Below are 7,340 nucleotides of genomic sequence, written 5' to 3'. Positions count from 1 at the left end.
GTGGTGTTGTCTTGGTTTCAGAACTCTATGCTTTCAGAAATGAGCGATAACATTATGTTTCTGAGCACTGCTTAGGAAATTTAGGATGCAGTGAAGAAGACGTACTCTAAAGTACATAATGTTTCCAGGATCTATGAAATAAAAATATTTTTTTTGTAGCAAAATAGGGAGATCGACCTATCACTAAATATTCTAACTTTTTACAGGGATTATGAAAGAAATGGATCATTATCAATGCATTCAAATGGATTGTAAAGATGATTCTGTAATTCTGAAAAAATTTATTGAAAAGAAAGGATTTATGATTTTCTTGCAGGGCTAAATGCAGAATTGAATTCCATGAGAGTGTTAATCTTAGGAAAAGAAGATTTGTCATCATTGAATGAGACAATGACCATTATACAGAAGAAGGATGGAGGAATGTTATGCTTGAAACTCAAATTAATAAAGGGTCAGCTCTTTAGCAAAAGGAACAAGTCCAAAAGAATCTGAAGTTTAACAATGAGAGAGCACCATCAAGCCTGTGGGTTCATTCAAACCGTCATTCAATAGGGACAATCTATAATGCACATATTACAAAAAATATCGGCACACCCGAGAGATGTTGGAGACTCAATGGTAGACCTCCAAATAGAAACATTAGTGATGGAAAGTAGACACATATAGTTGTTCATTGGTCTTCACATGTATATATTTCTTGCTCTTTTGTTACTAATATCTCAGACAAAATTTCTCCAATAGAGCTGGTTGATTCTAGGGCAACTGATCACATGACCAATTCCCTTTATCTCTTCATATCATATTCCCCTTGTCCTTGTTATAAAAATAATTATAACTGATGGTTCAGTTATTATTGTATTTGGACAAAGAGACATATACCGGAGAAATTCTTGATACTTAAAGTTATTTGCAAATCTCATTTCTAGCCAGAAAATCACCAAAAATTTCAAATGCCAAGTAACTTTCTTCCCTTCATATTGTTTATTTCATGAACAGAACACAAAGAAGATGATTGGGCGTGATAGTAAGAAATGTGGTCTTTATTATCTAGATGTCCACAGTGGTGAAGATATAACTAAGAATTTCGTATCTAGTTTATTCTTGTCTAAATCTGTTATGTCCAATAAAGAGAAAGTATGGTTTTCTCATCATCGATTAGGTTAACCAGTCTTTTATGTAATCAAAATGATGTTTCCATCTTTATTCAAAGATTTGATTACTGAGTCTTTACATTGTGATGATTGTGAAATTGCAAAACACAAACGTGTTTCCTATTTAATTAGTCACAAAAGAAGTCAAACTCCATTTTCTCTTATTCATAGTGATATTTGGAGACCCTCTTCCATTCCTAATATTTCTGGTGCTAGATGATTTGTGTCATTCATCGATGATTGTAAAAGAGTAACATGGATCTATTTTCTAAAGAAAAAAAATCAGATTTTAATCGAATTCATCCTACTTTTTTTAATTTGATCAAAACCCAATATAATGTGCCTATGTAAAGATTCCAATTTGATAACGTCAAAGACTACTTCAATCAAATCCTCCCTGTTTTCTTCTAAAAGAGTGGATTATTCATGATTCTTCATGTGTCAATACTCCTCAACAAAATGGAATAGCAGAGAGAAGAAACGGTCTATTATGTAACATTACTAGATCACTATTGTTTCACAAAAGGGTGCCAAAACAGTATTGAGGGGAAGTTGTCCTAACTGTTGCACATCTTAGTAACAAAATGCCATTGAGAATTCTGAACTTTAAAAGTCCGCTTGATACTCTTAGAAATTTCTTTCTGAATTTTAAAATTTTCAATAAATTGGTTACTAGATTTTTGGGAGTGTTGCATATGTTTATATTCATTCTCAAAATAGAGGCAAATTAGACCTACATGTTTTTAAGTGTGTTTTCTTAGGATATTCTCCTACTCAAAAAGGTGATAAGTGTTATCAACCATCATCAAAGAAATTCTTTGTTTCCTGATGTTACATTTGATAAGAGTGAATCCTTTTTTGGTCATTCTTACAATCAAGGAGAGTTATTGAAGGGAGAGGGACCCCTAGACTTGTCACTATTTTTATTTTTATTTATTTCTAGTCGTGTCAAATCTTGCCTGAGTCATCATTTCTTCGATCACCCAAGTCTCTAAATTCAAATGAATTTATTGAGTCTCCTAATCTGGATATAGATAATGGAATTCTAGAAAATAATCTACCACTGTAGGTTTATTCCAGAAGAAAAAGGCTAACTGATCAAACTACTCAACTGCAATCATCTCCTGAGGTTACTGCTCTTAGTACCCATCTTGAACCTGTTGAACTATCAGAAATACCGAACCAAACTAATCATGAAGAAGAACCTAACCAACCTAATGACCTTGACCTTCTAATTGCACTCATAAAAGGAACCAAAACTTAGACACAACACCTTTTGAGCCTTTCCGTGACATATCAAAATATATCCCCCCCCCCTAGTCATAAAGTTTTTCTCTGTAACCTCCACACAATTTCTGTCTCCAAATAGTTGTCTGAAGCACTAGGAAACATAGAGTGAGAGAAAGCTATGAAGGTTGAAATTGAAGTATTGGAGAAAAACAAAATTTAGGAAATTGTGGAATTACCAAAAGGAAAAAAGTTGATCGGATGTAGGTGGATGTTACTATGAAATATAAGTCATATGGGTCCATATAAAGATCTAAAGCTCATTTGGTAGCAAAGAGTTATACACAGACTTATGAAATTGATCATTTGGAGACTTTTTCATGTGGCAAAAATGAATACTTTGAGAACCTTATTATCATTGACTGCAATTTTTAATTGAAACCTACAACCATTTTGATGTAAAAAATACTTTTTTATATGAAGACTTAGATGAGGAGATCTATATGAAGGTGCCATCTGATTTTGAAATCTAGAAGGGAATGGTGTGTAGATTGAAGAAGGAACTCTATGGATTAAAGAAATCACCTCATGCATGGTTTGGAAGATTTACAAAAGTTATGATCAAGTTAGGGTATCGACAAAGTCAAGGAGACCACACCTTGTTCATTGACACTCAAAAACAGAAAATGTGACAGCATTATTGGTTTATGTAGATGACATCATAGTAGCATGTAATGATTCAGAGGAGCTACAAAATTTGAAGAAGTGTTTATTCAAGGAATTTGAATCAAAGAGCTTGAAAAATTAAAGTATTTTTTGACAATCGAAGTGGCACACTCAAAATAATGAATCTTTATTTTCCAACAAAAATATGTGTTTGATTTGCTGAAAGAAATAAGAAAATTAGGGTGTAAACCAATGGCTACACCAATTGAATATAATCATAAATTGTACAATACTCGAGAGGATTTTGTGGTAGATAAAGGCTTGTACAGAAATTGATTTACTTGTCTCATACAAAGCCGGACATTTTCTTTGTTGCAAGTGTTGTTAGCCAATTTATGCATGATCATAGAGAAATGCATCTTCAAGCTATCAACAAGATTCTACAATATCTAAAGGGAAGTCCAGCAAAAGGAATATTATTCAAAAGAGAAGGAGACATAGTTTTAGAGGCTTATATTGATGGAGACTATGCTGGTTCATTAGTAGATCAAAGGTCAAGTTCTGGATATTGCACTTTCTTAGGAGGAAATCTAGTGACTTGGAGGAGTAAAAAATAAAATGTAGTACCCAGATCAAGTGTACAACATGATCGCACTAAGAATATTGAGATATCTAGACATTTCATTATGGAGAAATTAGATAGCGGACTCATTTGTACGTCATTTGTATCAACAAAAAATCAGGTGGCCGATGTTTTAACAAAAGGACTGCCAAATAATGTGTTTCAAGATCTAATAAGAAAGCAAGGAATAGAAGATATTCATTCACCCGCTTAAGGGAGAGTGTTGGCTGATAGAGGATGATCCTCTAAGATCTTAAGATAATTGTTGTAATCTAGAATATCCTTTTCTCCTCTTTTTTTTTTTGTAAAATATATGATTTTATAGAATCTTAGATTTCATAGGATCTAGGTGATTCTGTTCAACAATCTCTCATGTATATAAAGTCATGTTTATGACATAGAAAGACATGAATGAAATTATTCAACTATTTTATTCCACAGAAATATAAATCTCTCAACCAATTTGTTTCCTCACTAGCGGAAGCTAAAACAATTAGTTTAGCCTCCATCATTGAGTTAGCAATTATAATTTGCTTTTTTTATCTTCAACAAATAGCACCACCACCCAAAGTAAGGATATAACTAATAGTAGAAAAGAAATCTCTTGATAAAGTATTTCAATCTGCATCAAAAAAACCTTCAAGTACAACAAGATATTTTTTGTAGAACAAACTATAAGTTTTTGTCCAATTAAATATCCCATAACTCTTGTTATAGCATGTCAATGTTCATTACTTGACTAGCTTGTGAACCTGCTAAGTACTCCACCTGCATAACAGTAGCGGAGCCAAATTTTTTGTCAATGGTGTTTATACTTTAGGACAAGTAAAAAATAAACCTTGTTGCTCAGGATTTTCGTTACTTTTATTCTTTTTTTTTAACTTAAAAAACAGAACTATTTTTTTTAAAAGTAAAACGCCTAAGCCTAGGCTTGAACCCAAGCTTCCAAGACAAATTTGAACAGCCTTAACCATTGGGTTATCTTTCTTTACTATGTTAAATGTATTCAACAATTAGTATATATCCAAAAAATATTGATATTTAAAATATATACTCACAAATATTTTCGAGGAAGGTTGTTCATCTGACCACCCTTGTTAAGGTGTACCTCTGTCGTTGCTGCATAAGTAATATCAGGTCTAGTGCAATCAGTCATATAACTCAAACTTTCGATTAATCTAGCATATTCCTTTTGATTTATTAATTTTCACTTTGAACAGGGAACAAGTGAAAATTTGAATCAAAAGGAGTTACAAAATGCTTGCAATCAAGAGAGTTATATTTTTTCAAAATTTTCTCAACATAATGTGATTGGTCAAGAAAAATTCTATCACATGTTCTTGTAATTTTTATTCCAAGAATAAAATTTACCTCACTAAGATCTTTCATATCAAAATGTCTTCTAAATATATTTTTAGCTTCATCAATAACATTCATGTTAGAGTCAAAGATTAATAAATCATCAGCATATAGGCAAATAATAACATGTGATTTATTTCAAGACTTATTATATATGCACTTATCACACTCATTTGTTTTAAAAATCATTTTAAATCATGCTGAAATCAAACTTTTTTTGTCATTGCTTTGGTGTCTGTTTCAAGCCATATAGGGATTTAGTAAGTTTACACACTTTGCTTTCTTGGCCTGCTTCAACAAAATATTTGGGTTGATCCATATATATTTCCTCATTTAGGTTTCCATTTTAAAAAATAATTGTTTACATCCATTTAATGAATTTACAAATAAAAAATTGCAGTCATAGAAGTTAAAAGTCTTATGGATGTAATTCTAGTTACCGCAGAAAAAGTATCAAACAATTCTAGGGCTTCTAGGTGCATAAAACTTTTTGCAACTAGTCTAGCCTTATATTTATCAATAGATTCATCGAGTTTCAACTTTTTTCGTAAGACCCATTTTGCAACAGATTATTTTACAATCCCGTGGTAAATAAACTAATTTTCAAGTTTTATTAGAAATTAGTAATTGCATTTTATCATTTACATCTTCTTTCCATAAAATAGAATCATGTAAAGATAAAGCTTCCTTCAAAGTGAGAGGGTCATCTCCAACATTAAACAAATAAAACTCAGGATCAAAAATAAATTCTACTCTAGCTTTTTTACTTTTTCTTAACTCGAAATCATCGATTTCTTTATTTTTCAAAGTAAAAGTAAAAGAACTAGGTAGTGACAAAATATTTTGTTCAATCCTTTGACCCCCACTATTTTAGAATCAAAATGAAATTTATTTTCATGAAAAATAGTATCATCCGATTCTATTATAATATTATCTTCAAGATTAAAAAATCTATAGTTTGTATTATTTGAAGTATAACCAAGAAAAGCACAAGTAGTACCCAACTGTGTAATCTTGGGATCCATTAGTCTCACAAAGGCTAGAAGACCCCAAGCTCTTAAATATCCCAAACTTGACTTGTGACCTTTTCACAATTCAAAATATGTCAATTTAGACTTTTTATGAGGCATATGATTCAACACATAACAAGTAGTCAAAATAGCTTCACCCCATAAATTTAATGGTACACGTGACCCAATAAGCGTGACATTAGTCAATTCAATCAAAGTTCTATTTTTCCTTTCCGCTACACCATTAGATGCATGAGAATAAGGAGGTGTACTTTCATGAATTAATCTCAATGATCTAAAAAAAAAACTAAACTCATTTGACTCATATTCACGATCTCTATCACATTAGTCTTTTTTTATTTTTCTTCCAAATTGATTATCAACCTCATGAAGATAGATTTTATAATTTTTAAAATCAGCACTTTTATTTTTCGTCAAGTAACATACATAACTTAGAAAAATTATCAATGAAAGTGATAAAATATATATTTCCTCCACAAGTTAAAATTCATCCAAGTTTACAAATATCAGTATGAACTAATTCCAATAAATCAATTTTTCATTCAACTTGAAAATGAAGCCTTTTAGTGATTTTGACTTTACTACAAGCCTCACACTTTTCGAAATTATTTTTAATCATTGGGTTTAATCATAAACTACTCATGATTCCAACATAACGATCATTAATATGACACAAATGAGGATACCAAAAATTAGTCAAAGAAAGCATTTCAACATTCAGTTTGAACATCCCATCATAAGCATACCACTTTTCCACAAAAATATCTTTTTTTACAATTACATTGTAACACCCCAGAAAAAAAATTTGAGCTAAGACTTGAACCATCCTTCGTTGTGAGTAGGATTTTACTGAGGAATTAAAATTTCTTAAGTGTTAAGTTCACTAGATGTAGCACCTTTAGTTCGAAAAAGAACTAAGTTGGAAATAGCAAAATCTGAAATTTTGCAAGTTATGCTTAAGTATGAGTTTTGGGTCGACTTCAAATGACCATAACTCCTAGCTCAGGATGATTTAGGTGCGCTACCAGATACCGTAGGAAAGACCTTTGAATTATATTTCCAACGCCATCGAGTTTGCTAAGTTTCAAGGTCGGATGAGTGAGCTATGGCCTTTTGAAGTTAGGTTGTCCAGTTAAGGAAAGTCAAAACCGGAAATAGTAAGGGGTATTTTGGTCTTTTCCTTACTCAATCAGATTTAATTCATTTTTAGTAATATTTTAAGGGTCTAATCCTATTAGGTTCAGTTTTTCAATCCTAAAATTAGCCTAGGGTTTTAGTTGAGAG

This window comes from Solanum tuberosum, unplaced genomic scaffold (assembly GCF_000226075.1).
Source record: "Solanum tuberosum cultivar DM 1-3 516 R44 unplaced genomic scaffold, SolTub_3.0 scf00293, whole genome shotgun sequence".
In the NCBI taxonomy this organism is placed as follows: domain Eukaryota; kingdom Viridiplantae; phylum Streptophyta; class Magnoliopsida; order Solanales; family Solanaceae; genus Solanum; species Solanum tuberosum.
Note: the sequence above shows the minus strand (reverse complement) of the source record.